The sequence below is a fragment of the Patella vulgata genome, chromosome 7 (genome assembly GCF_932274485.2).
Source record: "Patella vulgata chromosome 7, xgPatVulg1.2, whole genome shotgun sequence".
Lineage (NCBI taxonomy): Eukaryota > Metazoa > Mollusca > Gastropoda > Patellidae > Patella > Patella vulgata.
In genome coordinates, this window is record NC_065885.2 from 36,516,887 (window position 1) to 36,535,586 (window position 18,700).

The 18,700-nt window shown below is 37.4% G+C and overlaps 1 long non-coding RNA gene across 1 annotated transcript; it reads right to left on the bottom strand.

Annotated features, from left to right (window-relative positions):
* Positions 1–14,652: 14,652 nt before the first annotated feature.
* Positions 14,653–17,925, bottom strand: LOC126827212 (uncharacterized). The gene is made up of 2 exons (XR_007682608.2): positions 17,660–17,925; positions 14,653–14,865 (listed from the first exon to the last, which is right to left on the bottom strand). It is a non-coding gene; the product is annotated as an uncharacterized LOC126827212 (long non-coding RNA).
* Positions 17,926–18,700: the final 775 nt, after the last annotated feature.

Sequence of the window (18,700 nt, forward strand, 5' to 3'; positions counted from 1 at the left end):
TGGTAGGATACAGTAGCTGAAGTGTCACAGCTTATGGGGTCAACAATGCCACAACAAAAATTTGAAATCGTAGCTCTCACCAAAATGTGTCTCTTATATTTGGTAACATATGTATGTCGAAAGGAATAATTATTACAATGCTCTGGGAAAATATCCATTTTCAAGTAAAAAGATCTTACTACAAAATGATTTAAATCACCAGATTCTTGATAAGACTCTAATACAATTTACATATTTCAAGCCATCCGAAAAAAACGTAATTGCTACACAAAGTAAGAACTTTATAGATCGTTTAATAAGGGGCAAATATTCAAATTGTCTAAATTTCTAAACATTTCGGCGAAGACAAATAACATGTATGTTAACACATGACACAGTTATATGGAATACAAGTTACTTGGAGAATTTTTTTCAGCGATGTTTCGACGAGGGTTCTCTCGTCTTTATCAAACATGTATATTGGTTAATTGTTCTTTGTGATTTCCATAACGCATTCGTCCAGTTACATTTGCCATTCTAAAAACACAAATAAGACGTTTGTCCTTGTTGTTTCAAAGCAGCACACAGAGCAGCCAGTAGAATCGGTGGTGATTGTGTTACATAAATTCCATCATCTAAAAATATTAAGAATAAAAACGATTAAAAAGAAACTTGGTGACTGATAATTCTTCTTTCATTGGGGGGGGGGGGGCGTAACGCCTGTTTGTACAATGGAAGGTATAAACGAGTTCACTCACAAGGTGCGGTACAGAAACCGTCTAGCCTACACCGTACACGGGTCAGTAATGTCTAGCCTACCAAAGATAGACCCATACGACAAAACAAGAGTCACCTGCTGTCAGGCACCGGGTAGAAAAACTGACTAGCCTAGCTGCCAATCACTACAACGATATTTAAACGTCGTCTGATTTATTTTTGTGCTCGTTGCTAAAAATACTTCTTCGTGATTTAATTTCGCTTCTTTCTTTGCTATACCTCACATGGATATATTATATACTCCAGCATAATGGTTAAACAAATAAAAAAAACAAAAACACAAAAAAACAAAAAAAAAACAATCAAACTATTTGCACCATGAGAAGCTTTGAAAGAACATCCGTAGACACCCTATTTTTATCTTGGGGACAGGTGCCACCCATGATAAAAATGGGACCGGGCTTCAACAATGCTCAACCCGGAGTATTCTAATCGTTGACCCAATGTACTAAACAACCACTGCCGCCCCGACAACCCTTATCCCATTTAGGTATCATATCTTGTCGAATGTATCAGACACCGACGTTTTGGTCTAACACTAACCTGGCGTGTACTTTCCCGAGCAGTTCCAAACCTTCAACCGGTGCTTCTGATTTAGTAATCACGTTTTATGTGTCATTAGCCATAACATTTTTCGTCGAGTGTAACCCGAACAAGTAAGCTCATATTTATGACAGCCGATAAGTACCCCCTCGCTCCTTCTTGCCTAAGCGTCAACTAGATGCGACGGCGAAGGCAATAATCCACAACAAATTGTCCTAATCTCGCCCCATCATTGCTCTCGCTTCGCTACGATTAACAGCACGAAGTCAAGAAGGTAAGAAATAATCCGTGAGTAGCCAAGACGTCCTTGGCCTCGTCCTATTCACTCCTTGCCTTCTTGGCTTCGCTTTGTTAATAAAATAAAACCAAGTACGAACAATCCAAACCATAAGGCAGAATTCGAAGTCCTAAAAAACCTTATAGGCAAAATAGTGTATTCAAGCAAAATAGTGTAATCAGCAAATGGACTGCTCCTCGTGTACAAAATACACGACAAACAGTGGTAACAGGTGTCCGGAAGAGTAAGCTTACCCTGCCTGGCGCCACATCCGCCATAGCGGCATCCAAACTATGATGCGAAATCTCGGTAAAATAGCGTGATTGGCCAATGGACTATCAATGACAGCCTACACCGGTTGTGTTCCCAAAACAATCGGTATAGGCAAAATAGTGTAATCAGGCAAAATAGTGTAATCAGCAAATGGACTGCTCACCGTGTACAAAATATACGACAAACAGTGGTAACAGGTGTCCGGAAGAGTAAGCTTACCCTGCCTGGCGTCACACCCGCCATAGCTGCATCCAAACTATTAGGCGAAATGTCAGTAAAATAGCGTGATTGGCCAATGAACTATCGGTATGCAAAATGCACGCGATGAACTGTGTTAACGATGTAGTAGACATTATCAGGGAGATAGTATACGTGTCAATCAAATATATCTAGAATAATAGCCGAGAGAGACACGTTATATTTATCAATCAAATCAATATGACGGCATAGTGAAGCAATATTTTCAAAGTACGAAAAAAACATTTTATTGGCGTAATTCACAGATATCGTACTCACGACAATCGACTGGTAGCTTTGTCATGATTTAAACATCTTTCCGTATAATATGTTATATTATTCAGACAAAGCTAAAAAATTACTAGGCGTATTCGTACTTTAAATGAATAATCTCAAACAGGTCTTTTTACTAACATTTGCTAAAGAAACAGTACACTTACATTCATCAGTTTCATCTTCATCTGCTTTACATTTGAACTCACAGAAATCCAGATAAACCATCATAACCAGACAAACAATTAAAAATGTGTTAAGAATTTTCATTTTGAATCTTCTGGTAAGTATTCGGAATAATAGATTTCAGTCTTTGCTTTCCTGGCTGCTATCACCAAGGGTAACTACAGTTAGTGCCGAGAATGCGGGTGTTTTTCTTTATTTACTTTATTTGGTAGGTCTTGTCATTTTTCATGAAACAGTTCATTAATTTAACTCTGTCAGAATATTAATATAAAATAATGTTGTGTCAGCCATAATTTACTCCCATGTGGTTTTTATAGCATACATAAACCGAAACATACATAAACTGTTAGGATTCGTATTTCATTCCATTATATTTTATTTTTGTCTTCTAAAAGGTGCGTTCACGCTGTATACGAATTCATTCCAAATTCCGGCGACCCGCCGAAATTCGGTAGGTTTGTCTCGGATTACAAGCGGTGCGTTCACATTGTACCTTATTCGCATAACTATCGATAGCCTTCTCACAGGGGTCAAGGTCATTCATATCCAATCCTATTCGTGATCATGGTGATCCTGTTACGTATTTACCATTATTTTTGTTGCTAATAATTAATGTCTTTAGGCAAGCAAGGCTACATCAGCGACGCCGGGTCTGGCATCTTTGGCATCTTGCCAGAATCAAAGGCGAATGAGGATGAGTTCTCTTCTGGTGGCGTTTGCTATGCATCAGCAAGTATGTACATGTACCCGACTCTCGACTATGTACTGGCGAAGGTACATTTCACAATTCAGATCCTTTCACCACTAAACATACATAATGCAAAGCAATACATTGTGTTGCCATTTTCACCCGGCTATTTACAATACATGCTAGAGACTAGACTCTCTAGACCCAAGCCGTCTGGAGCTAGACTTTTTAGACCCAAGCCGTCTGGAGCTAGCCTGTCCTGTCCCTAAGGTCTAGGCCTAGGGCTTAAATGATCAGCCGTGATCTCAACACACTATATCTTTGTATTTGGAATTTTAACTGGTTATGTTACCGCAGTATATGTTTCAGTGAAGAAGGGCTACGGCTATGTAGGCTATAGCCTAACTGATTTGTGTTTGTAATATTAAGTTTTATTTATTTGTAGAATATTGGCCTGGGTCGTAGTCCCTGTAGGTTTAGGATGAAATATCGTCTGACGGTGACAGCAGACAATACCTGGGAAAAGCCACACGTTTCCCCCCCCCCCCCCCTAGCGGTTAAACGGAAGTAGATGTGAACAGCCTATTTGATCACATTTTTGGCCAAAGGACGACGCGTGAACACAATGCAGCAATAAACTTATGCCAAATCTGTATGCTTACTATAAAGACCAGTGAACGTGTTGAACCAACTATGTCACTTCCGGTTTTAATTAAAATGAATTTCTCGTTTACAAAAACTGTTTTGCTTGTCCTACAGAGGGGATCATTTATCAATATGTATTTAAGGTTTATAGAAACCTTGTTGAAAATCGTTGGTCTTCCCATTTAAGGTGTGCAGTGCTACCATCAGCGACGCCGGGTCTTGCATCTTGCCGTTGAGCGTCGGGCACGATTTCGTCTGCACCAGAATCAAAGGTGAATGTGGATGGTTACTCTATTTCATAATTATTGCGGATACCAATTCCGGAATTTGTAGGGATTTAAAGCTCATGTCTCGTTATTGTGAAAGCCTTTGGACAGATGAGATTTGACTGCAATCTTATTCATATTCGAGTACTTGAGGAAAAATTATGGTAAGGTATGGGGGCTTTTATGTGGAATTTCCCACCAAAGGAGTTCCAGAAGATATTTGAATTCTACAAATAAACGACAGAAGTTCGACTAAATACAAACCTTGTCATGTCTAACATTACAAGAACATTTCATATTTATGACGGATAACAATTTCGGAGTTTGTCTACTTATTCCAATTAGGTGAACATTACATAGTTAAAAATAATAAGGTAGTTTACACCAATTCGGGTGGAAACTAGTTGCCACCTAAATAGGGGTAACTCCTAGCCTTTAGTGGTGTAAACCGATAACAACCAACTAGTGTAGAACATTACACTAATTCAGGTGGAAACTACAGTTGCCACTTTCAGTAGTGTAACCTGCCCGATGCAACCAGACAGTGTAATGTTACACTTAAATAGTTTACACTCATGTTTGTAGATTAAGCAGTATCCCTCAAGGATGTTTTGTAAATTACACTTCCATTTTAATTGTTACACCAACGCGGGTGAATTTGTTTTGTTGGATATTTATTTCAAACCAACGACTTCTAAGTTTAGAAAACTTGAAATTGGCTATCGGTCTCTATGACAATTAGTATAGGGCGTTTAGCCCGACCCAAATTACATAGGCCGTCGGCTACTTCGCTCCATTTAACAACGACATTAAATTGACAAATACCCATCAGATTGATTCAAATTCAACGGATGTTGGATAATACACCTATCCTTACAACTTAGTTGAATAATGTGGTTTATTCATTTATGCATCACACATGAATTAAGAATTATTAATTAAGATATTGTACTTGGTAATATTATGGAACATTTACACGTCTTTAACTGTATACATAATCTATACTTGACTCGTTATGAGTAAACACTATAAAATGAGTAATAGTTGTGTTACTGGTGCAATTAACGCCATATTTTACAAAAATAACCCTCTCATATTGGAGTACACAAATAGTTTTGTAACGCAAGATACGGTGTAAAATTGACACCTTATTCGGAGGAATGTTTCCCGAAAATAATTACACATGGTGGTGTAAATGCAATGAAACGCATTTAGAGGGGTATCTCATCCCAAACACCCTTTAGCGGCTACAATTACACCTATCCTGGTGTTCAGTACTCATGAATATCGATTACATTTTTGCAATCCAATAGACGCTGTAAAATTAACGCTGTTCTGGGATGTATTCCCCAATAATAGTTACACCCTTTGGTGTAAATGCAGTATAACACTGGTAGTGGTGTGTCTTATCCAAAGCACCCCACAATTACACCTGTTCAGGTGTTCAATAGTCATGAATATCGGCTACACTTGTAAGGTGTAGTTCTTTTAGTTGGTTACCCTTGGAAATGTATTACATTTAGAAAATGCTAGCTGTGGTGTAAAGTTTACACTTAATTAACACTGCTTATAGTTTTTAATTGCACCCATTTTTGATAGTGTACCTACCCTTCGTCGCGTTCATTGAAAACCACATAAATAGAGCTTAAATCGTTTCAGTGATATTTATTAATTGAACTTAGCATACAAAGGACACAATATTGTGGCATACAAATACTGCGTAACGTTTCGACTATGATGGCTTGAAACGTCGCTCATTAATTGTATTCCGTGTATTGTGTCCTGTGTCACAAAGAGATTGGACTAAACCGTTAACATCGCTAATTACCTTTATATCATAGCATTCCCGGACATCTAGCCCTGGAAGATTTGTACACAGCACTTAAAAACCGTATACACCTCGCGTGAAATATTTCTTTATATATCCCATGCAATTAATTATCCTTAGTTTCTACCATGTTTGACATAATACTAAACCATATTTAGACACTATATTTGACAACTCACATGACAAAACAATACATAGAGTGATAAAGCTGCCGTTTAGAGATGTCCGCATCATCTATTTCGGCTTGACCCAATCTCTTTTAATGACACTTTTTTGAAGCCGCTTTCTCCCTTTATTTATGCAACTATGCTTATCAACTTTAACCCCGACACTGGATTTTGGATACTGTTTAATCTTTTGTAAAACGAGGTTTTTGTAAGTACGTTCTACCTTTCTGCGCCGATTGGGGCAAAGTGGGGGGCGTGGGGGGGGGGGATACGCCAATCAGTGTGCTATGAAGGAAATTTTGCCAGGACAGCGGCACTATGGCCTCTACTATTATTTTGAATTCCAAATGTCAAGGGGTTTTTCCAATGTGTAAACGGAACTGTTTTTCTTCCCATCCAAACGACTAAACACTGATCTTTACCATGCCCTCCGGCCTGCACCAATTACAAGGGAAACGTGCCAGACAATCCCGAGGAATCCCGAGGAAGTTCTCGCCTCACACCCGGAGCGAACTCGAGACCTCCACGTTAGCGAACCGGGGTCCTACTCACCGAGCTATCGCGGCTACCGTAAGCAAAACAAATATGTGAAATACATTTCTGATACCTACGGGCCATCACCAAAAAGGTAATGGTAAGACATTGAAGGTTATTTTGAATAAGACGCATGATACTTAAAGATGCATTATGTAAGAGCTAAATCCGCCCACTCAGATCTTTCGTTTGGCCTCAAATGTGATATAAATCATTAATTAGACATTTATTCACACTCCAAGCCCATAACCAACTCTCTGAACATCGGATGGTTTTGATTTTCAATGGATTTAAACACGATTGCCAAATGGATTAAAAATAGATAATCGAGACTTTGTTTCTTATCGTAACAACGGTAGCGATGACAATCGAGACTACACCGGTATTCAAACGGCCAGAACACCGCTCAGAAAGAAGTAATTTGAAATTTTCAATATATTCCCTTTTCATTACCTGTTTTGCAACAGCCCACTCTTTATCTAAATCTCACATAATGCATCTTTAAAGGTTTACAAAAAACACATATATTTTATTCACATTCAAAACTAAGCTGACTGACTATTTGATTTAGCATATTATAAAACACTGTCTAAAGTATCCAACCCTTCAACACACATATTTGAAAACAAGCCCTGATCTTTTAAAGATTGGCAATATGCAGCTAACTGTATGTCTAACCGCCGCCAAGCTCCTGCACCACGATCATCATCACCATCATTCTCTCCAATAACTTGACCTGAAGTTAAAAAATATTAAGAATTGGTTCCATTTTATGTCTATTATTAGTATTATTGTATTAGGGTGTTAAACCCCATTTCATTTCATTTCGTATTATTGTACACTTTTATAGCGCAAAACTTCCACGGCTGGTTGCTCACGTGCACTTTACAAAATATGGTACAGAAATTAAATATATAAATAAACTAAAATACAAATAAGACATACATGTAAACTTTGAAATCATATAGATTTCATTAATGCATAGACTATCTAAGAATGGTGCGTTTTCGAATTTTTTTCTTAAACAACGCCAACGACGAACAAGTTCTGATATCTTAAGGGGGGCTTGAACAAAAAATGAATGTTCTACTAACAAGCATTCATTAGCTTGGCTTGAGTTATTAACCTAGTTGCTGTGAAGTTTGCAATTTTAAATTAATGCATTAGGAATGCCATTGAACTACGAACTGAAATGATTTATACTAGTCTTGGCGTGACATACGAATTGATTAAAGTGTTTGTTGCATCGTTTGTGATATATTTTCTAATCTGGCTAATTTTCCTTATAAGTAGCACACATTACCCATATGTTCATCGAATACAGCGCCTGGTCACTTTTTGTAGCTGCTGTTTAGAGCCAATAAACACATATTCTCAGAATTCAACTTGATGACATCTATGATTTTATTTCCAATATACAACTTTCGATGTTTCATTTTGAACAATCAAAGTTATTATTTTCAGGTTTAAAATAACAATATAACCGCGTGTCATCTGTATATTGACGGAACAGACGCCATATTTCATGACAAATTAACCGGGCGATTTAGTATACAGATTAAACAGAATTGGACCTAGAAGATCCATGTGGTACCTCTTGAAGTAGTTCAGTCTTCTTTGATGTTTAATCACCAATGGCAACAGATTATCCACGGTTTTCAAGCTAAGATTGCGGTAGATCTGCAGCAGATAGGGTCAACGATGCCAAATTCAGTATAAAGACCTTTTGGTAGAATCTTTTGGTCAACAGTGTCAAACGTAGTTGACAAATCCAAAAGAATAAGAAGAATACATTCTTGATTGATTGTCTAGTGAAAGAAGACAAGCATCGTGAACTCATGTAAGCGCGCGTTTTGTGTTGTGAAGTTTCTGTAAACACTTTGACATTGTTATACCAAATGATTCGTTTCAAGATAAGCTATTCATAGTGATAGCAATTTATTTTACCAAGACTAAGGTTTGATAATGGCCTATATTTTTTTAATTGATCGCAATCAAGCTCAAGATTTACCTCAAAGGGTGCATATATTAGCACTTTTAAAACTGTCCGGAAAGATATATTCTGTGAGTTGATGGGAAGAGTTCTCTTAAAACAACTGACGAGTAATGTGCAGGATGAGGATCCTGAGAACAGAAAGATATCCCCTTTCTTTATGGACTGGAAGCAAGACATGCGAACGTTAAGTGATACTTGTAACGGTAGCTCATTTGTAGCACTCGGAACTAATGAACATAGTAATTGAACATATTAACACAAAGTACAATTTTATGGATACACAATTACTGAGTTTAATACTAAGCGGCACTTCGACGAGGATACTCTCGTCTTTATCAAGCAAATGATACAGGTATGTGAATAATAGCCCTTACGTCTTGTAGACTGGGTTATTATCATAGCTCAAGACAGTATTTTAACAGCGTTTGTTTTACGTATATTTAGCCTTCGTGTCTTGTAGTTGTAGACTGGATATTATTATTATCCTGGCTCAGGAAGCGTTTCAGAAGAAAGTGTTTTGTAAGTGCTTATCACTACTACACGACCACAAATCGTCCCGAAATCTTGTAATTCTGGATACCCGGATTTGAATGAGCTATCCCAACCAAAAATTATAATGTATCATATATGTTTCTTTCATTTTTATTAAAGCCTTTCTAAGTTCCTATTGTTCTAGTTCCGATTAATTTATTAGACTAACAGTGTGCGGGTAACAACATCTCCTTTGACAGTCTCGTAGGCGTTGCCGGTGTGATACGTTAGATACGGGCCTGGCCTTTCCAAAAATGCTCCTTATTTGAGAGAGAAATGCGGTTCAACGTCCACTAGATCATTTCGGGAGTCGAGTTGCGTGGTTTCGATATCACATCTGTGCGGGACAATGTGTTTCTTCTCACTGTTAATCTCGAAATGACATAGTTTTAATGAGTTGACATTACACCTTATTTCTCTTTCTCCCCGTATACGACTGACAAGACAAGACCGTGTCGTTTAGAAAGAATAAAATTTCATGGCTTTTTCTAAAGCTCGACAGTAGCTTATTCAAAGGAAAACGTCGACGTTGACCAAATTTGACAAGGAATGGATCTATCGCGTTTAAAGTTTGAAATATATATGTTAAAAACTGTAGCCTCTACCACGCCGGGAGGGTTTTCGGAAACGGGCAAATAAATCTGGTGCGAAAGAAGTAATTTGAAATTTTCAATATATTCCCTTTTCATTACCTGTTTTGCAACAGCCCACTCTTTATCTAAATCTCACATAATGCATCTTTAAAGGTTTACAAAAAACACATATATTTTATTCACATTCAAAACTAAGCTGACTGACTATTTGATTTAGCATATTATAAAACACTGTCTAAAGTATCCAACCCTTCAACACACATATTTGAAAACAAGCCCTGATCTTTTAAAGATTGGCAATATGCAGCTAACTGTATGTCTAACCGCCGCCAAGCTCCTGCACCACGATCATCATCACCATCATTCTCTCCAATAACTTGACCTGAAGTTAAAAAATATTAAGAATTGGTTCCATTTTATGTCTATTATTAGTATTATTGTATTAGGGTGTTAAACCCCATTTCATTTCATTTCGTATTATTGTACACTTTTATAGCGCAAAACTTCCACGGCTGGTTGCTCACGTGCACTTTACAAAATATGGTACAGAAATTAAATATATAAATAAACTAAAATACAAATAAGACATACATGTAAACTTTGAAATCATATAGATTTCATTAATGCATAGACTATCTAAGAATGGTGCGTTTTCGAATTTTTTTCTTAAACAACGCCAACGACGAACAAGTTCTGATATCTTAAGGGGGGCTTGAACAAAAAATGAATGTTCTACTAACAAGCATTCATTAGCTTGGCTTGAGTTATTAACCTAGTTGCTGTGAAGTTTGCAATTTTAAATTAATGCATTAGGAATGCCATTGAACAACGAACTGAAATGATTTATACTAGTCTTGGCGTGACATACGAATTGATTAAAGTGTTTGTTGCATCGTTTGTGATATATTTTCTAATCTGGCTAATTTTCCTTATAAGTAGCACACATTACCCATATGTTCATCGAATACAGCGCCTGGTCACTTTTTGTAGCTGCTGTTTAGAGCCAATATACAACTTTCGATGTTTCATTTTGAACGATCAAAGTTATTATTTTCAGGTTTAAAATAACAATATAACCGCGTGTCATCTGTATATTGACGGAACAGACGCCATATGTCATGACAAATTAACCGGGCGATTTAGTATACAGATTAAACAGAATTGGACCTAGAAGATCCATGTGGTACCTCTTGAAGTAGTTCAGTCTTCTTTGATGTTTAATCACCAATGGCAACAGATTATCCACGGTTTTCAAGCTAAGATTGCGGTAGATCTGCAGCAGATAGGGTCAACGATGCCAAATTCAGTATAAAGACCTTTTGGTAGAATCTTTTGGTCAACAGTGTCAAACGTAGTTGACAAATCCAAAAGAATAAGAAGAATACATTCTTGATTGATTGTCTAGTGAAAGAAGACAAGCATCGTGAACTCATGTAAGCGCGCGTTTTGTGTTGTGAAGTTTCTGTAAACACTTTGACATTGTTATACCAAATGATTCGTTTCAAGATAAGCTATTCATAGTGATAGCAATTTATTTTACCAAGACTAAGGTTTGATAATGGCCTATATTTTTTTAATTGATCGCAATCAAGCTCAAGATTTACCTCAAAGGGTGCATATATTAGCACTTTTAAAACTGTCCGGAAAGATATATTCTGTGAGTTGATGGGAAGAGTTCTCTTAAAACAACTGACGAGTAATGTGCAGGATGAGGATCCTGAGAACAGAAAGATATCCCCTTTCTTTATGGACTGGAAGCAAGACATGCGAACGTTAAGTGATACTTGTAACGGTAGCTCATTTGTAGCACTCGGAACTAATGAACATAGTAATTGAACATATTAACACAAAGTACAATTTTATGGATACACAATTACTGAGTTTAATACTAAGCGGCACTTCGACGAGGATACTCTCGTCTTTATCAAGCAAATGATACAGGTATGTGAATAATAGCCCTTACGTCTTGTAGACTGGGTTATTATCATAGCTCAAGACAGTATTTTAACAGCGTTTGTTTTACGTATATTTAGCCTTCGTGTCTTGTAGTTGTAGACTGGATATTATTATTATCCTGGCTCAGGAAGCGTTTCAGAAGAAAGTGTTTTGTAAGTGCTTATTACTACTACACGACCACAAATCGTCCCGAAATCTTGTAATTCTGGATACCCGGATTTAAATGAGCTATCCCAACCAAAAATTATAATGTATCATATATGTTTCTTTCATTTTTATTAAAGCCTTTCTAAGTTCCTATTGTTCTAGTTCCGATTAATTTATTAGACTAACAGTGTGCGGGTAACAACATCTCCTTTGACAGTCTCGTAGGCGTTGCCGGTGTGATACGTTAGATACGGGCCTGGCCTTTCCAAAAATGCTCCTTATTTGAGAGAGAAATGCGGTTCAACGTCCACTAGATCATTTCGGGAGTCGAGTTGCGTGGTTTCGATATCACATCTGTGCGGGACAATGTGTTTCTTCTCACTGTTAATCTCGAAATGACATAGTTTTAATGAGTTGACATTACACCTTATTTCTCTTTCTCCCCGTATACGACTGACAAGACAAGACCGTGTCGTTTAGAAAGAATAAAATTTCATGGCTTTTTCTAAAGCTCGACAGTAGCTTATTCAAAGGAAAACGTCGACGTTGACCAAATTTGACAAGGAATGGATCTATCGCGTTTAAAGTTTGAAATATATATGTTAAAAACTGTAGCCTCTACCACGCCGGGAGGGTTTTCGGAAACGGGCAAATAAATCTGGTGCGAAAGGTTGCCAAACGCTGAATATCGATAGGGTCCGTCCTCTCGTGACAACAGTGCTTTACACCAAATTGAAAAAAAAATATCCTTCAAAAACTGCAGACTATATCGTGTACATAAGGTTTTTATAGCCCATATTTTCATGTGGACGTATATTGTCGTCGCCCCTGTCCGTCCGATTTTGTGGAAACTTGAAATATAGGTTTATCTCCAAACGATCTCGGTTCCTTTCGATATTAACATGTATCGGATCGAAACTTCATGGATTATCGTAAAATCATTGTAAAATTTCATGTGCCTATCTATGGTTTTGTTTTAATTAATCCTAATTCGTCGTCACAATTCATGTTTGTTTATAAAAATTAAAGAATGATGAGATTTATTGCTGGAAGGTACGCAGTGGAACTTTTCGTTAAATATTGACAACGGTCCCAGACCCTCCGTACGTTAAAGAGACTAATATATGGTATATGAAGGTTGTGGACACTCTAGAGGCCACAATGTGTATCCGATTTTGATGAAACTTGAAATATATGATTATAATCCAAAGATCTTGGTTTCTTGCGATAATTGCGCATATCAGACCGTAATTTCCTGGATTATGGCCCGTGATTGTACGAAAAATCACCTTTTTAACTTATGTTCCCTCTAGAGGTCAGAATTTTTATCCATTTTTACAAAGTGTTCAAATGTATCACCGTTACACCCTGATGACGATTGAGTGCGAATTTCGTGAAAATCGGACCAAAACTGTCTGACAAAATGGGCACTCTTTGTAGACTAATAGTGTAAAAGTATGTAATACCAAGGTTATGGACTCTCTAGAAGTCACAATTTTTATCCGGTTTTGATGAAATTTAAAATATATCTTTATATCCCAAATATCTCAGTCCATTTCGAATTCGCGCATTACAGATCACAACTTCCTGGATTATGGCCCCTGACTGAACGAAAATTCGCCTTTTATTTACCTTGTAATCTATCCATCTCTTGCAAACTGTAGGCGTATCTTGCCTGGCAACTACTGGATGATATAGGATGTATAACTAATTCTGATACGGCAGGTCACAGAACGCTGACTATGGGACGGGGGGGGGGGGGTAATTCCGGAAAGCTGATTATCTATAAGGCTCATTCAATTCTTCACACTTAATTGGAAAAATCATAGCATAGTCTGTATCGTGTTTACAAAGCATTCGGCAAAAATAGGAATAAATCCGGAAAGGAAAGTCGTGGAAACCTCACTTTTGATAGGGTTCGCTTTCTCATAACAACAGGGGATCACGGTGGCTAAGTAGGTAAGACGCTGGCTCCAGCCTGGAGGTCGGGTGTTCGATCTCCGCATTGGCCGAGAAAGATTTTCCGGCTTGGTTTCCCCTTGTTAGTGATGCAGGACGGAGGGCCTGACAAGGACAGCTGTCTAGTCGTTCGGATGGGACGAAAAACCGAGATCCCGTGTACAAATTGGCGTGCACGTAAAGGATCCCTTGGCAGTTGGAATTCGATATAAGAGTACGCCGTAGCGCCGCTGCTCGGGCAAAATTTCCCTCATAGCACACTGTATGGCGTATGCCCGTTTTAATTAGCCCAGTTTAGGAGCAGAACAGTGGGACGTTAAATCCCATTTCATTTCATTTCATTTCTCATAACAACAATGCTTCACGCTGAATTATCCGGTAAAAAACTGTAGCCGGTTTTGCGATAACTCCGGAATGGAAAGTGGCGTCGGGACGTTGAATAGTAGAGCTCTCACTCTCTCATTAACCCCATGCTAAAAAAAATAAGCCTCTATCGCAAAGGGAGGATAACTCCATAATGGAAAATCGCGGAACGATAAATATTCACAGGACTCATCCTCTCGTGACCTCATTGCTTCCAACCAAATTACTCCTCTAAAAAATAACCATAGAAATAAAAACATGTCATTATCCAAATAGCCCAGGTTTATTCGCTGTCCAAATAAACTTTGCCTCCCCTACGCTGCGCTCAATGAAAACCAAACAAATACCTCCTGGTTAGCGGGTCAGAGCCTTAGTCACTGAGCTTCCGCTGAACATAAAACTGCGGTCTACATAAAACACATATCTTCGTCTCGGAATCGGCCTAAATTTTATTCACATTCAAAACTAAGCTGACTATTTTATTCAACATAATATAGAACACCGTCTGTGTATGTTTTAAGTGTCCGGCCCTTAAACACACAGATTTGAAGTCAAACCCTGTTCTTTTAAATATGTGCAATATGCATCTAACAGTGGGTCTCCTGCATCATTATCATCACCACCATCACCTCCCTGAATATTTTGATCTGAAGTGACAAAAACAATAAGAATTTGTTTCACTTGGTATCTATTATTAATAAGTTTTCATACTGCATACGAACGCTTATTGTGAAAAATGAAAGCTTACTGTTTCTGTTAAGATTATTATTTTGTGTGTGTGTGTCGGGGGAGGGGGGTCCTGCAAATCTTACATCTCAGAATCTAACAATAGGATCTTTCTGAAACTTTGACCTACCCCCCCCCCCAAAAAAAAATGGTGGCTTTGGATTAAAACTATTTTCAAAACGTTTTACGAATCCGAATTCACCGAATTTTACTGACAAAAAAAAGATCCACATAACTGTAACTTTTTGACCTATTTTACTCATTTTTGTTTCTTTGAGTACCTTGAAACATTTACTTTAAATCTACCCTTTTCGAATTTCGAATATTACGTTATTGACACATCTCACCCCGGAAGTAAACCGAAGCAGAGAGATAGTCTGGGGTTATATTATTTAAAATTTTGTACATCAAAATTAATTTATGTCGCCTGCGTCTTTCACGTAGGGTAATGAAACCCGCTCCACTGTAGAGAACGGAATGGCTGGTTCCTTTTACAGGAGATAGTGCGGGGTGCGTCAAGGTGCAGGTGGGCAAGCTGATTGGACAAGTGATCTGTGCAACCGTTCCATATATAATCCCCATAATCAAAACGTGGCAGCATGAAAGAGGTATAGATAGTTTTTAGGGATTTTCGGTTTAATCGGTATTTCAATGAACGAAACACGTTAATACACGTTTTGACTGATTGAATTTACATGTGAATGACATTTGCCGTTAGACTGGAAGAAAACGCCAAGATGTTAATATTCTTTTACTTCTTTAATTTGTACCGACCCCATGAAAGGGTGAGGTACATTGTGCTGTGTCTTAACTGAAATCGCGAGAGTTTCCGTTTTGAGGGTATTAAAATATATCAGCCATATCTTTGACCATTCATTTATTCTCTTAATATCTTGATTTAAAACACGCACGCATTCGGTCGGATCTTCGATTGATATATAAAGTCGGCAAATAGCTTTATATTTGATTCTATAATTCGATAATATCGTTTATGTACATTAAAAAAAGGAAAGGCCCGAGAACAGAGCCCTGTGGAACACCAGCAGTTACATCCCTGGGTCAGAGAAGATACTACTCAGTACCGCCATTTGTTGTCTGTTGCATAGATAACTTCTAAACCAGAGGAGTAGGTCACCTCTGACACCAGAGACGTCGGGTTTCTGACATAGTTCAGTGTCCCAGACTCTGTCAAAAGCTTTACTGATATAACAGAGGTAAAACAATGTTAATAATCGTGTGTTGTGCATATTTCAATGAAGGAAGTGTATAATTTGTATCATCTGGTGTTGCCTGACGAACAAAATAATCATTAAGGCAATTTACTTTATATTTTGGGGTAATATGTATGGTGTTATTGTCGCTTAACGGAGGAATAGAATCCGTGTGAACCCTTATCTTTCACAAATGAGTTGACTAATTTCCTCCAGGATTTAGTACTAAAATTATTACCAGTGTTTGCCAAAGTCCCCAGCTGTTCAAAGTGTAGTTTTTTACATTGCCGAATTAAGAAAATATAGTCATTCCCTGTTTTACGAAATTTTCCCCATTGGGCTGCCAAATCTGACTTTCTTGCTTTCTTATGAAGTTTATTTTTGAATCTACTAAGTTTCCTTATTTCATTGTTCAACCATGATTTGTCTCTAGGTCTAATTATGACTACTTTATTTGGAATATTTGTGTTTGCTATACCCGTCAACTTATTTGTGAATTTGATACAAGATTCATCCACATCACTATCTTTTAAAATGATTTCCAATCAGTATTAACAGTGTATGTAACAAGGCCGAATAACAATGTTGTTGTAGTCCCAGATACCCATTTCAAAGCAGTGAACTTTCGGGCTGTTAAATTGGAGTTGACAGGAATATGGTCACTACAAAAATTAGTCAAAATGCCAGAATTCTTGACATACGTAGGTGAATTTGTCAAAAGCCGGTCTAAACATGAATTACAGCCATACTCGTTATATCTAGTAGGAGAAGTAATTAATTGATTTAAATTATACAAATTAATGACTACATGAATAAAATGTTAAATGCATATTAATTAATGATTCTTCACAATAGCTAAGGTAAACAGTAGGCACAATACATGTACTTCACATCAAACGGTCCTATTCATCAACTATAGAACAAAAATATATCACATCCGTTATCGATAACTATAAAACTTATAGAAAATATTTTACAGTTAATACAAAAGTAACGACTATCCCGCGCATGCGCAATACTTTAAAGTGATGATGTTGGTACTTCGTAACTGACCACCAAAGTTTGAAAAAAAATCCATTAAAACCGTAACATTTATCGCGTTCATAAGGCATCATTAAAATCGGGTGGACTGGATTAATGCAGAACCTATGTTATTTGTGCTTTGGGTAATGCTAATGCAATAAACGAATAAATTAAGATTTGTGTTCATTTCAGAAGGCATTTCATGTAGGACCAAAATGTCAATTTGCATTAAAGTTGAATCCTCAGTATTATCAACACATGCCATTAAAATGTCACCTACAAATATATAATTGATCTGATATTTCTGAATGTCTGGTAAAAGGTATCGACTTTCATCGGTATGAGAAGTGACGTTGCCGTAAGACAGAAGGTCACCTGTGAAACCCTTCAGCACTGCATCGCAGTTCTAGATATTATTATTAAATCTAGTTTAACCTGAACATGCAGTGGGTATTAATTTAACATTTAATCGACAACTTACCTATAAGCCAAAATACAAATTCAGGAGACGAGAAAAAAAGTTTTCGCCATAATCCATCACCGGCAACTCCCATTATCAAAATCCAGTTACATATACATAGGGAAAATATCAGAAATAGTCGTAACATCATGATGAGGAAGTTACACGTATTCAAGGCTGATCTATCATTATACTGTTTACAATATTAGACTTGCATTATATCTATATTTAAAGGGCGTTCACCAAATCCTGCCAAGGTACTGCATCCGGTTTATTTTCTTAGACATAATTTGTATCCGAAAGTACCTCAAAGTGACAGAAAACTGACATTTATGCAATGAATGAATAAATAATGTATTTTTATCTTTACGTAATCCTTGCAAACTAGTTCTATTTATAGACATAAATAGAGAGGCCGGTTTTCGGGACGGGTTTCTTCTAAGCAAGATGCTGGCCCACTAACCAAGATATATTGACACCGGTGTATATCGAGACAGTTCCTATGGAAAGCGCTGGTTTACCCTTTGACGGGAAGGGATGGGTGCATGTTAAAGAACTCCTTTCTGTTGGAATTCGAAGAAAAATAGGCGAAAACGCCTGTGCCCCTCTCAAATTTACCACATACGACGTAGCACACTTCATCGCGCATCACGATCTTCAATATCCCGATTGATGCAGAAAACTAGGGGGGGGGGGGGGTAAACCGGATTTCATTTCATGGTTAAGGGGAGAAGCAAAACCTCAATAATAACACTATTATAACCCTTATATAATAGGATGTCAGTTGTTATGTATCGTTTTCTCTTTCATGGCCATCTTAATAGTACACTTATGTGTGAAGTATTACAGTAGTTTTTATGTTCTTATATTTTGTCATCTCGGTGCATCATAATTCACGGGAAAAAGTGTCAATTTGTCATTTTATTAGACAGATTGTAAAATTGATAAGTTTCTCTAAGACCAAGTAAGTTCACTTAGTAGAGTGATATAGTATACATTATTGTTAAACAGTCCATAATGTCATAAAGTGTAAATGAGATGAAAGGGGGTATGATGTCTATT